The sequence below is a fragment of the Triturus cristatus genome, chromosome 3_1 (genome assembly GCF_964204655.1).
Source record: "Triturus cristatus chromosome 3_1, aTriCri1.1, whole genome shotgun sequence".
Taxonomy (NCBI): Eukaryota; Metazoa; Chordata; class Amphibia; order Caudata; family Salamandridae; genus Triturus; species Triturus cristatus.
In genome coordinates this window covers 767,647,840-767,669,682 of record NC_140583.1, presented here as the reverse complement: position 1 = coordinate 767,669,682, position 21,843 = coordinate 767,647,840, and the positions used below count along the sequence as shown (strand labels likewise).

Here is a 21,843-nt window from a genome sequence, read left to right as displayed (position 1 = left end):
GATTGAAGATAACTTCATACTTTCCAACTTCTACACAGAATTCCATCCAGGAAGAGGCACAGAATCTGCCCTCATCACCATCTGGGATGACCTTAAAAACACAGTAGACCAGAACAGGGTTGCTGCACTACTTATCTTAGACTTCTTAGCTGCCTTTGACACAGTTGATCATGATACTCTAATACAAAGACTCTACAAAGCCTAGATAGAGGGGACTGCTCTCGACTGGATCACATTCTGCCTTCAAAACAGAACAAATGTCTTCCATTATTCACCTTTCGCCTTTAAACCGTACTTCACAAAAGCAGGGATCCCTCAAGGCTCTATCATCTCACCCATGCTTTTCAACATCTATATGAAGTAATTAACTATATTGATCACCTAATTTCAGTTCACATGATACTATAAGCCATTGATCAGTAGATGACAAGTAGCCATCTCAAATTGAACTCTTCTGAAATGAGAATATAAGGAAGTAGGAAACCTTGGAATTACCATGGACTCCAAGATGTCAGTGAATGCCCAAGTGGACACATTAGCAAGATCAAGCTTCATTACTATGAACATTCTGTGACACTTCTCCTCCTCCTGGGGTTTCCACACATTGTCCAGCTTACTATTACTCTTGTACTGTCTAAACTTGATTACGGCAATGGCCTCTACCACATATCATCCTTATCAAATATGAAAAGACTAGAACAGATTCTGAACTCTGCTGCCACACTTCAACAACATGTAAAACACAAGCCCACATCTACCCTGCCTTCAAGGCCCTACATTGTAGCAGTTGACAGAAAATCCACATTCAAGCGGCTTTGTATCACCCACAAAGCAATACATGGCACAGGACCGCTTTCCATCAGGAATTAAATCACCACATACATTCAACAAAGAAACCTCCACTCCAGATTGGCACCTCACCTCAAAATCCCACAATACAATAAAAACACTACAGGTGGCACATCCTTCTCTGTTCAAGTAGCCAAACTATGGAACTCAGTACCCCCAAGCATAAGATCCACAGATGGATCACTGAAACATCATCGACTTCTATAACATCGAACTACAAAAATATAGAATCAACAATATCGTATACAAAAATATCGACACCCAGTACACAAAACAGAAATAACACAAACAATGATAAAAAAATATGTAAAAATAAATTTGATGACAAAAATGTCGACAACAAAAATATAGAACACAAAAAAATCGACAACAATAAAATAAAATATAACACAACAAAAACATTGATATAAATATTATCAACAACACGAACATCGAAAAAATACATATAAGCTATACCGAAAATAACATTTAAACATAAAAACATCGCAAAAGGGAAAAATGCCTCTGTGCTACATGGGCTATACTTATACGCAGGAAAAAATAACAGGAAACAAAACCCATTGGAAATGTAGTAAATACTACTCCAATTCTTGCTATGGGAGACCCAGAACAGAAGAAACATATGTAGTTAATGTCAGGGAACACAACCATCCCCCCAATGTGACAGAAATCAAGGTCAGAGATGTTCTACAAACAACCAGAGAAGCAAGCACCAGCTCCCAACAAACCAGTACCCAAATACTAAAAAACATATTAACTAGGTTTCCTGAACATGTCACAGGACAACTACCATCCATTCCCACTCTAAAATGATTAATAGCCAGAACTAAAAGAGCTACTACTCAAACACCACCCACCCCCAAACTTTTGCAGGGATAGAAATCTTACCGTAATACACTGTCACCCACAAAGATGAGAAATTCATTCTTCATGACAATAACAGTCATGAAAAACAAAGTATTATCTTTGCCACCAGTAACAACATACAAAAATTAAAAAACTGTGAAACGTGGATGATGGATGGTACATTCAAAGTTTGCCCCAAACCTTTTTACCAACTCTATACCATCCACGTTGAATATGAAGACACTAACATCCCCTTCATATACGCACTACTCCCAAATAAGCAAAATACCACCTAAATCGAGCTCCTTACAATAATAAAACAACACACCTACAACTACTTCCCACAAAAAAACAATCATTGACTTTGAACAAGCAATGATTCACTCAATTTAAAAAAATATACCTATGCACTGCAATACAAGGTTCATCACTTTAACCAAAGCATCTGGAAAAACCTAAAAAAAATCTACTCTAAGTATAGAATATGCCACCAATAGCAACATTGCCTATCAAATCAAAAAATTAATAGCCCTAGCCTATGTACCAACAACTGAAGTAGCCAACCACTAAAACATACTTTTTGCAAGCCCTTTCTACAAAGCAAACAAAACAAAACGAACTTCCTTCCTAGACTATTTGAAGACACTTAGGTTACACAGGTCAGGGCACCATAGGCAACCAAAGTTCCAAATCCCCTGGTGGAACGTCTATGATAGCACCCTAGCTCAAAAGGCTAAAGCTAATAACGCGGTGGAAGGATGGCACAATGCCTTCCAAGCCACAATAGGAAGAGGACAACCAACCTTAGACAAACTAATAGAAGCTGTCAAAAAATAACAGAGCTATCAAGAACTACAGCTAGAGCAATCACTAACTAAAATAGGCCCTAAACTCAGTAAGCAAACAAAAACAATGTATGAATACCTACAACACAAAACTCGATGATTTCTAAACACCAAGGTGCCGATTACGATCCGGCAAAAACCGGGTACGAACTGTCGGTCGGAGCGTTTTCTCCGTCCGACTCGTACCCGGTCGTAAAACTTCACAAACATGGAATTACGATTCGCACGGAAACACCATTTCCATACGAATCGTAAAAAACACCGACCGACGAAAATATACATACGAATGTGCTCCGGGAATGCTGCGACGTGACGTCGGGACGCTGTCAGGCAGCGTTTCACGACCCAGGAACCACGATTCGAACCGACAGCAGTCCGGACAGCAATATTTTCACGGCACCAAAAAAGTGCCGGAAAAGCGAAGTACGTCGCAAAACGACCAGAGTAGGTGGCCCGGTACGCGCCGTACCCCCCCCAGCCCCCGTACGTACGTGCCGACCCCCCCAGCCCCCGTACATACGCGCCGACCCCCCCAGCCCCCGTACGTTCGAGTCGTACCCCCCCGTGTATGTACACCCGTGTACGTGTCGAACCCCCCGTGTATGTACACCCTTGTACGTGTCGAACCCCCCGTGTATGTACACCCGTATACGTGTCGAACCCCCGTGTATGTACACCCTTGTACATGTCGAACCCCCCGTGTATGTACACCCGTGTGCGTGTCGAACCCCCCGTGTATGTACACCCGTGTACGTGTTGAACCCCCCGTGTATGTACACCCGTGTACGTTCGAGTCGTACCCCCACCCGTGTATGTACGGTGTGCTGGGGTTACGCACCGTACATACACGGGTGGGTGTACGACTCGAACGTACACGGGTGTACATACACGGGGGGTTCGACACGTACACAGGTGTACATACACGGGGGGGTTTGACACGTACACGGGTGTACATACACGGGGGTTCGACACATACAAGGGTGTACATACACGGGGGGTTCGACACGTACACGGGTGTACATACACGGGGGGTACGACTCGAACGTACACGGGTGTACATACACGGGGGGTTCGACATGTAAACTGGTGTTCATACACGGGGGGTTCGACATGTACACGGGTGTACATACACGGGGGGTTCGACACGTACACGGGTGTACATACACGGGGGGTTCGACACGTACAAGGGTGTACATACACGGGGGGTTCGACACGTACACGGTTGTACATACACGGGGGGGTACGACTCGAACGTACGGGGGCTGGGGGGGTACGACTCGAATGTACGGGGGCTGGGGGGGTACGACTCGAACGTACGGGGGCTGGGGGGGTACAACTCGAACTTACGGGGGCTGGGGGGGTACGACTCGAACGTACGGGGGCTGGGGGGGTACGACTCGAACGTACGGGGGCTGGGGGAGGGTCGGCGCGTATGCGGGCACATGTCTCCATGGTTGCTATGAGAGTTCGGTGCGGACGGTGTTTTTTCCATACGGTTGTAACATCGGACGCACGGGATGGATCGTAATTCCTCGGTCGGACTTAACTTTTCACATTTGTACGGTAAATCGTCCGTGGACGTGTCGGACACATTTTCCGACCCGAGGACGTGTGGGGAATACTTCCCAATGCGATTCGTATGGACTTTTTACCATGCGAATCGTAATTGCCAGTTTGTACGGCACTTGTGCGATTCGTACGGTAAAAAGACCGGATACGAGTCGTACGGGGAATTTTTTTACCGGATCGTGATCGGCACCCAAATGGCTAGAATACCTAGAAATGATTGCTAAATCTATACTTTAAACAAACAACAATACTAAACATCAAAGGCATTTTAAATCACAAAATATTTAAACAACATAATTCTACTCTTTTTTAAAATTAATAATTATAATTATGTTATTTAAAAATTAAAAACATACATATAAATGTATGATATAATATAATCATTAAAATAAAAAACAAACAAACAAACTAACCAAATGTAACCAAAAACATTTCCCACCCGTAATAATAAAAAATAACTTACAGTTATGTTGCAGCAGAAGGTCCTCGAAAACAAACAAATCCATAGTAGATCATTCGAAAAACGAATCCATTGGAAAAGAAAGCCCAAAAAGTGCTAAAATACAACTGTCGAAAAAAGGCTCCAACGACGCAATCCTCTCAATAATGAAACCCTAAAAAACCTGAAAATTAGCTTTAAAAAAACAAATGCTCCAACAAACAGGAAAAATAAAAGGAAAAGTACAAAAAGAAACAAAATACATTTTCCTTTTTTAAAAAAGAAACGCGTCGTCACGATACGGGAAAACTGTAAAGAAAAAATAGAACACCCTACCACAATAACTTGTACATACCCATATGCATTAATATCAACATTAAATACAACTTAACATAATTAAACAACACGTAACTAGCACTACAGAACACTCAACTTCTCTTCAACACTACATCAAACACATCAAACATTAAACTACCAAAGCAACACCTAACTACACCAAAAACGAACAATTAACACACTAACAAATATAACTACACTACTACTACCTCACCCCTACCCTAAAACCACCACCCAAAAAGTAAATTAAAGTAAACTTACCTTAACTGACGAAACACAGCTCCCAACCTCGAGGTTCCGTCTTGCAAAATGACCTAAAAACAAAACAGATAGACATAAAAGTGAGAAAAAGGAAGGAAAAAAATAGCCTCATGATAAAAATGCAAAAAAGACTGAATTCCCATAGACAAGAATGGAGAAATAATTTAAAAAATCCCAATAATCAAATGTATATATTTATTTATTGTAAAAAAAATCCAAAGAATAAAAAATTTCACAATATTGTACAACATATATTAAATATTATATTATCAAAAACCAAAAACTATAATGTTTAACATATATTAAAATGTCTGTTTGTTGTACATACCTTCAAATTATGAAATTACAATACAGAGTATTATACATGTCCGATCAAAGTCTGAAAACAATCCCCGATGAACACTATGTCGAGAGAGGGGGCCAAAAAAGATTTTCCCTACTTCACCAAAAAGCAGTGTCCTTGATAAACCTCCAAGGCCCTCCAGACCTGAGCGAGCAAAAGATACTCCTCGGCAGCATGCAGTAAGAGGTTGTCCAAAGAAGTATAAATGAACACCCCTTCTGGATGAAGGAGAGCTATGAGGGGCGCCAGGACCTTCGTGAAGACCCTGGGTGAGGACTTGAGGCCAAAGGGAAGAACGCAAAATTGAAAATGGGCGTCCCTACACAGCGACCCTCATGAAATGCTGCGAAGAAGCAGCAACAGGGACGTGGAAATAGGCGTCCTCAAGATCCACGGAGACCAAAAACTCACCCAGCTGAGCCAGAGAAATAATCACCTAAAGAGTCAACATACGGAAGTGAACCATCCAAACCCAGGAGTTGACCCATTTGAGATACAGAACAGTCCGGAAACCGCCTGACACCTTCTGCACCAGGAACAGAATGGAATAGGCTCTGGTGCCGATTTCAGCGACTGGAACCCTGCAGATGGCCCGTTTGGCAAGCAAACTGGACACCCCGTCCAGCAGATCCACTCTGTGCGGACCCGAGACAGGCACCGGAGTCAGCCAAACCCCAGTATCAAGAGGAACCTGCCAAATGTTGATCACGTAACCATGATCCACAGTGCTCAGGACCCAGCCATCCGAAACGTCCTGCTGCCACCTTGGAAGAAAATGCCAGAGCCAACCTCGAACCGGCAGTGAATTGTCCAGATAGTAGTTGTCAGGGACCCATCTTGGCAGAGCCCTTAGGCGTGGAGGCAGCGTATTTCAGAGAAAAACGGGGCTGAAAACGTTGCTGCCGGAAAGACTGATGAGACTTACGCTTCGGGATGACTAAGGGTCCCTATTCCAAGGCTTACTAGATGGAGCTCAACCCCCTTTATAGGGCAATGCATGCTTCCGTTCTTTGAAAGCTTTAGAGATCATGGTAGGCAATTGGCCCCCAAAAGTGCCTGGCCATTAAATGGCAACTTTAACAAAGCTGCCATTTCCCCAGGATCAGCCTTCCAGTGTTGGAGCCAAAGGGAACAACGCGCCGCCACCAAGGCCCCAGTTGACATTGCAGATGAAGGTTTAAAAATGTCAGATGAAATGTCAGCAAACAGCTTAACCTGCATTTCCATTGCGGCTAGAAGGTCAGAGCACTCCCAGCCATCCTGCACAGCCGCTGCCAATTTCTCAAAATACTGCACCAAAGAATGCGCAGAATAAGCATAGAAAAGGCTAGCCCTCAGTGCTAAGTTCTCAGCAGCAAAAGCCTTCTTTGGCCAGAGTCCACCTTTTTATCCATAGCATCAGTCGGGGTACAATTCTCAGACTGAATAGCCATTTTGCCAATCAGTGTGGTTAGGATAGAATCCAATTTCACTGTGTGAGGCAAGGGGTCATCCCCCTCCAATAGGTAAAGTTTCTGGAGAAAGCGAGGGGCCTGCAATTTGTCCACCTCACGCCATTCCCTTAGCATCATCTCTTTTACCGGGCACTGAAAGGGCATGCACAACCGAGGGGGTTTAGTGTCCCACAGGCCTCACCCAGCTGAAATGGAGGGAACCCCAAATTGTCTCGCACATGAGCCAGAACGTCCCACATCTCCTCCTTGGAGACATACTTACCGCCTGAGGAAGTAGAAGGAACCTCACCATCCGATGGGGATAAATTGCCCACAGGAACCAATGTACGAGGACAAGACGGACTAGAAGGCACTGTACGAGCCTGAATAGGTCTAGTCACAGCAGCCTCAATCATGCTCTGTACCTCCTCTTTAGACATGAGAGGCACCCCACCCCCTGTAAGGCCCTGGCTTCTAGGGCGCTTCAGGGGAACCGGAGAACCATCAGGAGACAAAGAGGAAGAAGAAGACACCAGGTTGTTCCTCTTGAATAACCTCTTGCGACCCACAGTTGTTGAAGAATGGAGGAGTCACTCTTCAGCACCCTCCTGTGAGGTCGAGCACCAATCCAGCGACAACCAACAAAAAACTGCCATGAAAAGAACCCTAAAACCGGGAAAAAACAAAATTTGCCAAAAAAGAAATAAAATACCGGGCACAAACCTGTCCTACCAGGTCTCCTCGACATGTACAGGCAGAGGCATAGAGGCTGCCTTGCCACCCTGACCCGGACACACAGGCCCAGCTGCAGGAGGACTGCCACACACAGTCGCTGCTTCCTGAGCAACCGCTCAGCTCCCCGACCACCAGGGCAACAAGGAGAGGTTGCATCACCGGGAGAACACTGCAGAGGGCTCCGCCGTCGAAGAGAACCAGACCGAAGACTCCCCGGCACCGCCACAGGGAGGAACACCAAAGGTAAACCTCACCTAGGGAGACAAAATAGAACAGGTGGAGGTGGGGGCGGGCGGAGTTTTTATGGGCTGGGAGTAGGTCTAGAGGGAGACGGGGCCTCACTTTGTGCAGAAGGAAGGCGAGGGAGGGACGGGAGGTACTGTGTATAGATCATTCACATTTTCAGTGACAAATATGCCTAGATATTTTATATTATACATACCATACTGTGGTGCTGATATTAAAGCTTTTTGCCTGATGGCTATTACCAGTGGTTCTATAAACTGGGCAAAGAATATTGGAGAGAGGGGAAACCCCTGGTGGGTGCCTCTAATTACTCTCCTACTTTGTACCTTTCTGGAATGAATAATTATTTGCACCGAGGCATCCTTATACAAAGGAGTTACTATTTGTATAAAACATTTCCGGAACCCAAATCTGTCAAGAATTAAAAAGAGGCTTTCCCTTGACACCAAATCGAAAGCTTTCTCAGCATCTAAAAAAAAATACCACCTGTGCGGGTATTGTATTCTGGGTCATGTAGTCCATAGCTTCTATTAAAAAATGTGCATTTGTAAAAAGCTGTCTGCCTACCATAAACCCACATTGGTCTCAGTGAATAATTGAGTCTATGATCTTATTTAGCCTATTGGCAAAAAGTTTTGTAGAGATTTTATAATCTATATTTTGATAGGCTTATAGGCCTATAAGAATTAATGTTTTCCTTGTTATTATCTTTCTTTAAAATGCTGACTACCATGGCAGTGTGAAACGATGTCGGAAGTTCTCCACCTTTTTAAATGTAGCTGGCAAGCTTTAATAATTGTGGGTTTAATTTTGGGGCAACTTTCTTATATAATTCTGCTGATAGGTCATCTTTGCCAGCTGATTTACCATTGGTGACTGAATTTACTACACTTTCTATTTCCTCAAGGGAAAATGTGGATACCCTCATTTGACTTTATTCATTAAATAGAAATGGAATAGGGAGTTTGTCTAAAAATGTCATAAGACGAACAGCCGCACTCTGCTGATCAGATTGGTATATCTTCTCATAATGTTTTAAAAAGGCATTCCCAATCTCTGTATAGTTACCTGCACTTTTGATTCAGTGTCTATCGGGGATAAGATCCTATTTTTAACTTGTCGATCGTTGGCCTTCCACACCAGTAGTCTTCCCGTATTTTCGCTTTCTTCATACACCCTCTGAAGATAGGCAGTGTTGACAATATTGCCCTGTATATAATAGTATTCCTGCATATCTGATTTAGCTTGTGTGAATGCTTGCTTTGCAGCTAAATCTTTCATTTGTAGATATGTTCCACTAGCTTGCTCCAGTCTACCTTCCAGATCACATCTTTTACGATTTTTCTCTGTCTGGTGCTGGATTTCTTTGGTTGTGATAAACCCCCGAAGCGTGGCCTTAACAGCTTCCCAGTGCCAGTATTAATCATAAAGAAGTTTTTAATCTCATAAGATACCCCTGCACACCATTCTTCATTCTCCAAATTAACTTTATTAAAATACCATCATCTGGGTGCTCTTTCGACCCCGAATCCTACCACTCCCATTTTAACCAGTGCGTGATCCGAAATGGCGTTCCCAATATATATTCACGAGTGATCAGTTTCAACCCATGTGATACTGAAAAATAACCAATTCTGGAAGCAGTATTATATTTTGCCAAGAGGCATGAAAATTTCCGTTTCTTAGGGTGGTGAAAGCTCCATAGATTGATCAGTTCCCTTTTACAATTGGCTAGAGCTATTATGGCTGATTGGGTCTACGAGCTGTGGCAGATGAGTCTAATAATGGATCTTGAAGGAAATTAAAATCGCCACCCAAAATGACTTGCCCTGGGATGTTAGTTAAAGCCTGCTTTAGTTCTAGCAAAGGGAGAGGGTTATCTAAAATTGGTGCATAAATTGTCGCTATAGTTAAGTTTGATTAATTCAGTCTCCCATTAATAAATTCCCATCTTCCCCCAGAGTCTGTCTGTATAGCCTTTATCTGAAATGGTGTATGCTTGCCAACGTATCCCTACCCCCAGCCCACTGTTGAAAGGTTGAAAGATTTTTCTCAGGCTGTTCGTATTCTTGAAGTGGGTTTCCTGCAGAAGTATAAAAACTGGGTGTGACCCCTTAACCAACTTTCTACTGCCTGAGTTTTCCACCTATAGTTAAGTCCATTAATATTTAAAGAAATTACTCTTAGAGCTTCTTTACATGTCATTGTTTTCTATGTATATATAGAGAAATAAAGTCACTAGTGCTATTGCTATTGTAATCAAGATAATTCTGTCCCAGAAAGTGTCATGTGCATTGTGCAGTATTGTGGCTCCTTGGCATCTATACTAAGGGCCTATATATTATGATGTAATCTAAAGTGCATCGAGTGTTCTAATGTGCAATTTTGAGACGTTTCCATACTTTTCCCTTCTTTTCTCTCTTTTTCCTCCCCCCAAGTGCTGTTGCAGTCAAAATAGTTTTATCCAGAAGTGTCATGTGCATTATACAACTTTGTAACTCCATATTACTCTTAAAGAGAGCTTAGATAGCACAATGAGTTCTAGGGTGCATTAAGTAATCTAAAGTGCAGTTTTGAAATATTTCAGTGCTTCTCATTGTTTTTGATAAAGTGCAACTTCCCATATTATTCTTGACCTTCTGTCTTCAACTCTATGCAATCTACCATTACTTTGCCCTATTTTTCTAACGTTGTTTCGTCCCGATAACTATCTAAGCACTTCATTTTAAACTCTCCTTTTTAGTTTTGCATCACCCCCATAACACCAACCACCCCATGCCCTCCCCAGAAGATGGATTGCCCACGGTTCCCTCTTCCCCCCAATTGTACCTGGATGCCACTATAGTGCATCCCTTCAATGCTCCACCTTTCCCCGTTCCTGACGTCCCTCCTCCAACCCTCAATTTAACTTCTTTATATCTGACCAATTTAACTACATCAGCTTTAAGTGTCCATTTTCAGTCTTCGACCTCTTAAATATTTTCATTGGACAGTTTCATTAACACTGATTGGCCCTCCTGGATATCTGAGAATAAGAATTGATCCTTAACTAGTACTTTGAGCCTGGATTGTTGAGCTATTGAAGCCTGGGCCCCCCTCCCCTTAAATAAATAAATCATTTTGACAAACTCAAAAGTGCTGTTACTGCTGACATGTCCGAGAATATCATAAATTATAGTATTTCTGTGGTAGAGAAAGTTCTTCTGGCAATTGCAGTACTTAATATTCGCTCCTTAATTCGGTAGTAGGCAAAGTTCAGTGGTATTGTACGGGGGAATCTTGAGTTTGACTGCTTCTGCACCGGGATGCTGTGGGCCCTTGTGATTGTTAAGTCCCCTTCCAATTCTGGCATAACTTTCTTTAGAAGTATTTCAGTCCATTTTGGGACTTGTCGTCTTCGCTTCCTTCTGGTATACCCACAGTTGAAAATTGGAGAGTCCATTAAAATTCTCCAATTCCTGCAGCTTAAGATCCACCTGATTCTTACTTTTTTCCATTACAGTTAGCTCTTGATAGATAATAGTAGTTTATCTTCCAATTCTGAGATACGATTTTCAGCTTCATTTATTCTTTTTGGTGTGTTGGACACATTTTCTTCCATATTAGAGAGCCTTTCATGTAGCGTAGCAATCTCATGTGCTTGTGATGTTTTCAAATCTCTGATCTCTCCTGATATAGTAACTAGCATGTCTGTATCTCTCTATTTTCTGTCTCGGTCCTCGGTAGTTGTTTCAATAGGTTACCCTTCGTAAATGCTCTATTCACCATCTCTGTACTTCTTCCACTTTTCTCCCTTGATGATTGGCTTGATGGAGTGATATCCTGAGACAGGGATAAGCTGTTAGAAGCACTTATTACCAGTCCGGACTGAGCAGTTATTGGCATTTGTATTGAGGACTGAGACCAGGTCTGACCTAAAGCCAGTGCAGCGGTATGTGATGGAGACTGAGCTGAAGACTCATGAGTGGATTTCTGCTGCTTTTGAAAAAGTGGATATTGTTTGAAGCAAACAGAGTTGCTACTTTCCATCAGATCTGTGTTTATGTTTTGAGTATCTTGTCCATTGGCTTCGTGTTCTATATTCGAGGCTATATCAAGCATCTGTGGCGCGGAAGCATTACCAGTACTTTCTGTCTCCGATGACTTTCAGTGTCCAGAATGCTATCTACATTAGCTTGCCTTTCCGCCTCAATCAGGGCATTCGCTGTTAACTCTATTCTGTGCAGTGCTTTTCTCCACTCATTATGCTTCATTCTGAGAGCTGGCGAGGGAGTAGACTGGTTTGGCATTTTGTGTTTAATTTTCACTGCTTTGCTCTGCTTAGTGCGCATTCTACATACTAAGAAGCCACATTGACCACATTGACCATTGTAGAGTGCTAACTGTTCCAGCTTTTTCCAGCCTTTTCTCTATATTACCACTTCCATTATCTTATTTTTTTCCCATCCAGTTATGTTAACAATGGAAGGTAAGAACGGCTATAGTGGCCTAAAGGCTAGACACCGGGGCGTTTTTGTGATTTACTCCTGAGCCACCAAAGGGCTTCTCCAGCTCTGCAGGACACACAAACCCCCCGCCCGCTGTCACAAGGGGAATTCTCACCACCTCGACTCCTCATTGTGGCAAAAACTCATCTTGCTCCAGGTTGGACAGGGCAGGGAGAGTTGAGAGCCTGACTGACCAATCACGCCCATGTTGCGCTGCTGGCTCCCAAGTTGTATGTTGCACAAAGCTCCTGGTCTGCTGATTTCAACTTGGGTGTCTGTCAGTCCCACCTCCTTCGGGCTTGTTCATAATCGGCCAGCCTGGAGTAGATTGTTTTGCCTCTGGTGCCACTTTTTGCCACTCTCGCCACAACGCGACACTTCAATATCACAGTGCTTGGCCTCACATTAAAAGGTTGCACAAAGTAGAACAGCTGAGAGTGTACCCGGACTGCATCGGTCTCAATTTAGAGCCTGGGCCTTCATGACGAGATTTCCATGCTGTGTCGACCTCTGCCGCTCACTACCCGATCAGGTTCCTGTTGCGAGAGGTGGGCGGGCGGGAGGAGAGTGCTGGTGTGCTAATGCCCGTTTACGTGGGAGACACCTGCTGCCATACGTGTGAGGCCCCAAATACAAATTAAATATGGATACATTGCCTTCCTTACACATGTAAACCTTCCATTTACTTATATATCTATATATTTATTAATTTACTCCTATTTAAAAAAAATAATTAAAAACCCATTTGAGTCTCTCCAATGCACTACCCTATGTTTCACCCTATCAATATATCTCTACCTCCACTCTCTGACTACTACCAAACCTCATTCTGCTACTATTATCTCCAAAACAAACCTTTCTATACTCGTGCTTTCCCATCCCTCCTTTTATCACCCCAACCCTGGTTTTACTACTATGAGCTCCCAAACAACCCTTTCTAAATTCTTCTCTCATGTATGTCTCCTTAGACTCACTTGACACCACATTTTGCTACTACGATCTCCCTAATCCATATCTAGAGACTCTTTCCTCCTCCCTCTCTGTTTTACTCATTCCAAACCTCCTCCTACTACTATGACCTCTCAATAATCACTTTCTAGACTCTTCCCTCTTCTATCCCTCCATTCTCATTTTCAATCCACTAATTCTTTTGGGTTCTGAAGTAGCATGTTCCTCACCGAAAAGCGCGTCAACCCCTTGTCAGGGGTAGTAAGCGCTTCATAAATACAATTACAATTTGACAGGTGCATAGCAACATTTATTATCGCTTCATAAATGCGGAAATACCAGTAAGCTATCTTCTGAAAATAATAAAATATATGGCATTAAAGTGAATAATATAAAAAATTATCAGAAGCCTATAAACTATGACCCAGCATGTTTTATGACCATAAATATTCAGCTAGTTAAACTACATTTACCTATTTTTCTGCAGCTTACCTTGAACTCGGTGCTAAGAAGGATTTTATCAAGCCCAACCTTTTTTACTCTCTTGTGTTCGTTATAAGAACTACAAAGTCTTTATTTCAACTTCTAATACTGCTTCTGAAAATATTCAGTTACAATCCTAATATTTCTTTTCAGACTTTCTTTAACCCATGTATAGATTTACAGATTCAGAACGCTTTCACTACACTCACTTACAAGTGCCTTGTATTCGGGAAATGTTGCTGAACTTAGACAAACTAGTCTCAATGGTGGCCATAAGGTGGAGAGTAGTTTGTGATGCTGTCAAAGAAGTGTCTGACCTTGTTAGCTCCTGGCCGAGAGTTGAGCAATGCCTCGGACTGGGTGGCATCAAACGGTGTTGCAGCATTAGTAGGGTTCCTTTGCTGGTGGCGTAAGATGCTTCTGGCCGTCAAACATTGCTAAGGTGTGACTTGAGACATCCCCTTCGAAACGAGGAAGTGTCAGAAGGTTGCAGAAGGTGCAAGAAGGATCCAGGGGGCCGTCAAACATTGCTAACGTGTGAGGTGAGACATCCCCTTCGAAACGAGGAAGTGTCAGAAGGTTGCAGAAGGTGCAAGAAGGATCCAGGGGGCCGATTCACAGAACTAACTTAAGACTAAATCCTAAACTTACTCCTTTTGGTATTCACAGAAGTTAGGATTTTGTCCTAAGTTTGTCTTAAGACAGACTTAAGAGAGACTTAAGACAAACTTAAGACAGACTTAAGACAGGCTTAAGACAGACTTAAGACAGACTTAAGACAAACTTAAAACAAAATCCTAACTTAAGTCTGTCTTAAGTCTGTCTTAAGTCTGTCTTAAGTTTGTCTTAAGTCTGTCTTAAGTCTGTCTTAAGACAAACTTAAGACAAAATCCTAACTTCTGTGAATGCCAAAAGTAGTAAGTTTAGGATTTTGTCTTAAGTTAGTTCTGTGAATCGGGCCCCAGGTTATTTTGGGTAGTGCAGTCGAATAGAGGCACGCAGGTGCTGTTGCAAACAACTAGAGGTCAAATGAACGATTTTCGAATTAAGGAATGATCTGGCTGCAGATGCTTGGGCTTGCACCCAGAATTCTCTGCAAATATGTGCTACTGTGGGTGGGTGAGCTGAAGAAGGTTGCAAGGTGGAGGCTTGGCTGTTATGCATGATAGAGGTTTATTATAGTGGTGACAGTTTTGTTTACATCACAATGCAAGGTTTCAGTGCAATCCCGAATCATCACTTTTCTATTATGGTGGAGGTTGAAGGTAAGTATAGAGAGCATATTGCCACTTGGGATCCAAGTGAGGCAGGATGAGGGGCCCAGAGCTCGGGTAATGAAGATAAAGGGCATTTTCAGCCCCAGGAGAGCGATTGACATTTCAGGTACAGATGAGTCAGCGGCTTTTTGCCGTGTCAGAAGACCGTGTAACTTAAGAATATTGGGGCTTATTTACAAGCCCCTTGAGCCGCTGGTGCATCACTTTTTCCCATTTTAAAAGTGACACACCAGCGTGGCGAGGGGGCTTGTAAATAAGCCCAATTAAGTTCACATAAAGCAAAGGAAAACTCAAGAGTCAATTTGGACCTAGTGTAACCTACTGTTTAACTGGGATAATGGTCCCTATGTAATGGCATATCAATGGCGGTTTTAAACATTATTGAGCCGCCAGAGCGTCACCTTTTTGACATTCCAGTGGCACAATGTGCCACTGGCATATTTATCACGTAAAGAGATGTTACGTGGCTCTTCATGGCCTTTTAAATATGTGCCCCTTTCACGCAGAAAACTGTGTGAAAGGGCCGTTCCATGGGTGTTGCCGGGGCATTCCCAGCAACATCCATGGCTTTCTTACACTGCCCAAGATTTATGAAAAGTCATAAGTCTGAGGCAGCGCCAAAAACGTACGCCTCGGCATAAGGGAGGCAGAACGATGAGAAATATCTTTATTTCTCCTAGTTTTTCCTCTATGTTTGCTGCATTCTGCAGTACACATGGAAAGAGGAAAACACCTGTTGTGTTTTTTTTTGTGCAGGAAGATTTCCGTTTTTGCACAAAAATAATCATCCCCGCAACGAAGGCACCCTTGGACCATGGTGCACAGGTGCCTGCATTGGCGTACGGCAGCCCATTGAGCACCGGCGCAGGCGAAAAGGACAGGAATGCGCCGTATCTAATAGATACAACTCATTCCTGCCCTTTTCTTTTGCTGTAGGGCATAAATGAGGCCCACAATGTTGAAAAACAAGATTTCAGAGATATCACACAATCAAAATATTTCATATTCAATATTAAATGACTGAATATATCATGAAAAAAGTGCTTGATACTCCAATGTGATGCATACTGTGATAGAGACATTTAAAGTGCAGAACACACAGTGTTACAAGCAACCATGACAAAAATGCTAATTCGTCATAAGGCTGGTTAAAGAGTCATCAGCAATGTTCTGACCCATTTTATTTGTGGGCTCATCATAAGGACAGGGTTGATAATGATAGACCAAAGATGAATATATAGAATAGCTCTAAATAAATTAAAACAGGAAAGGAAAGTTTGCACAGGACACATAAATTGAAGGTGTTAGCACTGCATAGGCGCTGTAAGTAGGGGTGCTGGGGTGCTGCAGCACCCCGAAAAATAACCATGCGGGAGTTCAGAAGGTGAATGAGCAATAAAGATCTTTTTTTTCTATTGTGTGCTTATCTTGTCACATTAGCTGTGTATTCAAAGACTAAGGTCAAATGTCAGGCTGTGCCTTTTGACAAATTGCTTCATTCGGAAAGTGATGTTGACTTTTATTTTTCTGAAAAGATTTTGTAACAGTGATGTAAGAGACACTCTTGCTAGGGTACAGAGAAGTGAAAGGAAAGGCAGTAGGATGTCAGTTTTTTTTCTAACCCTCAACAATCTTTAAATATTTGTAAATGAACTGGATGCATATTTCATAATATATCAGCAATTAGGAGAAAAGAAAGGAAGCACCATTTTTTGTAATTCTTAAGTGTGCAAAAACTAATTTTTTAATAGGATGAAAAGAAATCAAGGCATTTGGTGATGCACAAATGATAAAAAATCCACTGATACTCGATTTCTACACATTGGATGTGTATTATCTAGTTTTACTAGTAAAACTGCATGTCTATGCAAATTTGGTGACCATTACAATGTAAAATGTGCTATCTTTAAATGACAGTGTGCGAGGTGTGATTTACCGCCATGGAATATGGCGGTGTTTCCTTGAGGCTCCACCGCCGGCACGCATTGCGGGGAGCGCTGTGGCGGCCTCCTGGAGTGGTGCGGCCTAGAACTGCTGCCTCGCTGCGGTGAGGTAATGCCCCTCTCATAGGGGCATATTATCAAGGGCAATATCGCTGCTTTAGCGGCACTTTTTGCTGCTAAAGCGGCGATATTTTTATCGCCCTATCAGCAAGCTGTCGCTAACAGCTGTTAGCGACAGTTTTCTGGCATTAGTGCCCCGTGTCAGCATGCCTCCCATCGCATCGCTAATGAGATGCAAAGGAGGCGTGCCTGACTAGACTTCCTTGTGAAAATATCGCTAACCCAGCTTTGTCATATTGACAATGCGGGTTAGCGATATTTAAAATCCCGTTAAGTATGCCTTAACGCAGGAATTTAACGTCTGTTAAATTCCTGACTAAGGCATACTTAACATGGGGGGTGGATTGTGTGGCTAAGACCACAGGCCCCTATCATCTAGGTTATCACCGTTTTCCACCATGGAAAACGGTGATATCCCAACTATCTCTGTAATTTTTATCGCCTCGGCGATGCGCATTGTTGATAATGCGCTAACCGGGTGATAAATTCCAGAGATAGCCGGCGACAAATATGCAAGCGCTAAGCGCGCTTTGCGATATTTATCGCCGGACCTTGATAATATGCCCCATAGTTGGTCCGTTTGCCGCTCTGCCGTTGGTATCGACGGAGTGTCTCTCTCTCCTCAGAGACACCCGCCATATTGCCAAGATTGGACAACTCCACAAATACTGACAGGAAGCAGTGTTTTCTTTTCAGACATTCCTCTTCGTGCCTTTCACTTTTTAATGGCACAGAAAACTCTCTGCAGCACCAATGCGCCATCTTAAAAAGACAGCAACCTTTTAAAGCAGGCAAGTGAATTATTTCTTCAGCTAATGAGGAAAATGACTGAACTGGATTTCTATTTATATCTGCTTGGTCTTATAGTTTCACTCAACTTAAAAGATATTTTTGGGTGACCAACAAGCATATTACAACTACTTTTTGAATATTGTACCTTGTTTTTTAGATTTTAGAGCCTAACAGAAATAATTACTTGACAGTTAAGCAGTTTTTTCTTTACTGACATGTGACTCTTGAACAAACTCAGCTGTTTATAAGGCATATTTGATCCTCTTTAATTTTGCGCAGATGTGGTAATTTTTTCTTCTACATTTCAAGTAGAACTAATTGATAGTTCTGCCTTTACTTACAAATAAAGGAGAGTGTGACTTTTTTCCTTTTAGATTGGAAACGTCACAATTTTGTTTTTCGTTGTCTTTTGTCCTCCTACAAGAGGTCCGCAAGAGTTTAGCTATTATTTATAATTGGGGTTCCCAGTTTCCTGTTTAAACAGATTTTTACATATAAATACAGACAGAAAACAAGTTTTCCTTTGTCTGTCTTTATATTTAAAAACAGAAAAATACTAGCACATTTTGCCATGCTGCAGTGCTCCAGCAGAGTTGCCTCGCCACACCCTCTTCCTGATTCTAGGGCTGTGGCTGCCTACAGTAACATGGAACACCAGCTGATTTGCTGGAAATTTCTACCAATGAGGGGTATTTTTTGAGCTCCTGAATGCGTTTTTGTTGCTGCTCCAGCCATCCCCGGGGCTCCGCTCTGCCCCTCGAGTGAGCTCTGCGCCAGCCATTTAAAAACAAAGGTAAGTGCTCTGGGGGGCGGGAGAGAGCTGGAGTCAGTGGCGTATGCAGTTTTGGGGGAGGTGAAAGCAGGAATCGGATGCCAGCACCTCCCCCTCCTGCCATGGGGCAGCCAAGCCTAGCTACGTCAATGGAGTGATTGCTGAGTTTGTAGCCAGACTGCAGGGCAGTACACTGTGTATGTGTGGCTGCAAAAACAATCCAACCACAAACTCAGCAAAGCCTTGCTACGCCACTGACTGGAGTGTTTGCAGAGTTTGTGGCAGGACTGCATAGCCAATAATTGTTGCTGTCTCTTCCTTCTTGCCCGGACAAGGCAAAGACAGTGTCCACTTCTGCTGCCCCCCCTTTTTTCCTCTTATTCCCTCTCTTTCTGTCGCGCTCCTCCTCACTTGCAGAAAACCATGACTGCTCTTTTCTCTCCTTTCCGTCATTCGTTCCCCAGTCAAATGGATCCAAAAAACGAGGAAACGCTATTCTTGCAAATGTCTTTTTCTGACATTTTTCTATTCCAAAATGCAGCCTCAGGAGGGAGAAAAAAGGTTTTAAAATACAAACAATAAATACATAACTTAATAAAACAAGGCAGAGTAGTTGCAAGGTAGCCAGATTGGTTTTATTCACACCCAAACACATTAGCGCCACCTTACAGAGTTTGCCAGTGAAGCGCTACTTTTCTTTTCATGTCCTTTGCTTTCTGAATAATGAGTGTAAAAACGTTAAGTTGTATTCCCTATGAGTGTTTGTTTTTTCCAGAATGTTGTTACCTTTTTTTTCAGACAGTGTATTTCTCTTGTCTAGTGCATAATTTGAATTGAGTTGCTTGCAGGTGTTTATAGCGGGGACCAATTGGGTTCTAGCTGAAGGCATTGTGAGTTTCTTATTCAGTGTTAAGTGGGGGAGAGAATGTAGCACTTTGTGCCGATGACAGAAACTACAAAGCTCTGAGACAAATGGCTTGTGATAGCACTTTTAAGCAAATTTGGCAAAGTTTTCAGATTAATGTATTGTGTTGACCAACAACAACAGAGTGCATGTGTGCATTGTCAATTTAAATAAATGTGGAAAAATACTAGCTGCAGTGTCACCTTTTGCTTGTGGCAAATATAAATGTGGATAAATACAGACAAAAATGCCCAAAAAATAAATATGGATAAATACACACGGAAATGGCAAACAAATAAATACCATAAGCCCTATTTATAATATGACAATTTTTAAGCAATATTCTGCTGTTTAGCTTGATACATGGGCAAGCTTGCATGACTTAAACAGCCTCTGAAGATCACACCTGTTAAGTTTTCTAAACATCCTACTGTGGTTCAATGATACATTAGGATGAAGACTCTATCACTTATTCACCAAGAAATAATTCCTCTGTGTCATCTGCTACTTATGCTTCAACTTCATCACACATAGACTCCAATAACTCTTCTACAAAAAGACTGAAAAAGGACCCGCCCTCACCCACAAAATCATGTTCTACTTTGTCAATGGATCTTCTGCTGCAAGAATTCAGTGCTTTACGTCCTGTTATGGAGCAAACAAATGCCAAACTTCAATTTGTTGGTGACCAGTGGTCTCATATAGAGGAGAGGATAAATGCTGCAGAGCATCAAATTAAAAATCTCAATGAATCTTCCCTCTTAGTAAACTCTCTTCAGTCACAGGTTCTTAACCTACAAAAGCATGTCGAAAATCTCAAAATCGGAGCAGAAGGAATAACCTGTGAATTTTTGGTTTCCTGGAGGGTATAGAGGAGTCTAATCCCATCACTCTCTTTAAAAATGTTCTTCCTAAACTTCTTAGTCTATTGGACGGGTCATCACTTAACATTTAAAGAGACCACAGATTGGGTCATCCTTCTTCTATAGCAACCACCTCAAAAAAACTCTGGGGAGTCATTCTTTATTTCATGGTATACACTGAACTACTACAAGCTATCTCAGTGGCCAAATGAATGAAACACATTTCACAGTCTGGAGGTAATCTTTTTTTACTCAGGATTATGCAAAAGCACTGCAGATTGACTTAAAGAATGTTTTAACTTGCCATCAGCGCTTCGTTCCATTGATGCTCGTTTTGGACACTTTCACCCATGCCTCTTCAAGGTCCCCTACAAAAATAAAACAACAACATATGAAGAACCCAGTTGATTGAAAACCTTTCTTGACTCATGCAGAAGTAATACTACAGATATTTCCTTACCCACTAAATCGTGAACACACATCTGTGATCACGTATCCTCTTTATATTGTTGATTGGTTCTAAGATCTTATCATTCTTTTTCTGATGTTATTATGCTAGTATCAAAATGTTACTCACAAACATAGTTGGTATGCCTAAATACTATCATGTTTTAACCAAATCTCATGTCTTTTTCTCAACCAAAACATTCATCCATGTGTTTTTGTGTATGTTTCCCGATCCCGTGGACTGGACGTGCCATGTTACCCATGTGGGCCCCCCATCCTCATCACAGTTTGCTTAGGTATGCCTCCCCTCTTTTTCCTTTCAGTCTTTGTAATATTCATTTTTTTCTTTCACTCTCTGTCATGTTTTCCTCCTTTTCTTTACCTTAACCCTTCTTCTATTGTGTCTTATTTATTCTTTTCTTGCTCACCTATCATTCTACAATAAATATTTTACTGTTGCCCTTTCACATTGTTCTGTTGCCTCCTAATAACATGGTTTCTGCTCTCTTCTTACATTACTATGCCTGATTCTACTTTTATTATGAATTTCTCTCAATGGCATTACATCTTGTTTCTTGGAATGTCAGAGGTCTTAACTCACCAATTATTAAAAGGAAGAAAGTTTTGACACATTTGTCAAACTTTGGTGCACATATTGCTTTTCTGCAGGAGTCCCATCTTACGAAGAAGGAATCTTTGAAATAAAATATTGCATACTCTCCTCGTTTCTCTGGAATAAAAAACGCTCACGCTTGTCCTTAGCACAGTTGAAACTCTCCAAAAATGATGGCGCAGTAAACTTTCCTGACTTTTACAAATATCATAAAACATCCTCATTGAGACAATCCATACATGGGATTTCTTCCTCTTTAGAATATTGCCCGCTATGAGTTGACTTAGAACGC

The 21,843-nt window shown here is 42.1% G+C and overlaps 1 long non-coding RNA gene across 1 annotated transcript in view; it reads right to left on the bottom strand.

Annotated features, from left to right (window-relative positions):
- LOC146860976 (uncharacterized) overlaps nt 1-21,843 on the bottom strand; it is a 266,970-nt gene that overhangs the window by 213,290 nt on the left and 31,837 nt on the right. Inside the window, exons 2-3 of the long non-coding RNA XR_014979225.1 lie at nt 20,796-20,859; nt 5,146-5,198 (exon numbers count right to left, since the gene is read on the bottom strand). This is a non-coding gene — a long non-coding RNA (uncharacterized LOC146860976). The remainder of the gene's footprint in view (nt 1-5,145; nt 5,199-20,795; nt 20,860-21,843) is intronic.